Source organism: Apaloderma vittatum, unplaced genomic scaffold, assembly GCF_000703405.1.
Source record: "Apaloderma vittatum isolate BGI_N311 unplaced genomic scaffold, ASM70340v1 scaffold24701, whole genome shotgun sequence".
In the NCBI taxonomy this organism is placed as follows: domain Eukaryota; kingdom Metazoa; phylum Chordata; class Aves; order Trogoniformes; family Trogonidae; genus Apaloderma; species Apaloderma vittatum.
Window position 1 is genome coordinate 2,555 of NW_009698855.1, and position 341 is coordinate 2,895.

Genomic DNA, 341 nt, shown 5'->3' on the forward strand with positions numbered 1-341 from the left:
CTGCCCCCACCTCACGTGCCGCCTCATCACCGTGGTGGTGGTGGTCCTGCTCGTGGTCCTCATTGCCGGAGCCTTACTGATGTGGCTGCACGTGGATCGGGAGCACGCTGATGCTGTAAGTGGGGATCCCCCCTCGATGGCCCTGGGGAAGGGGGGCTACTGCAGGGCCTGAGATCTGCCCCCCATGCTCCCTCCCCGCTACCAGGTCCTGCGGATGGGGCTGTGGAGAGGACCAGCCTTGGAAGAGGATGCAGCTACTTTCTACCTGGATGTCGGGGATGGAAACCCGGCCATGGTGATCTATGATTACAAGAATGTAAGCGGGGAGTCCTTTGTGGCTA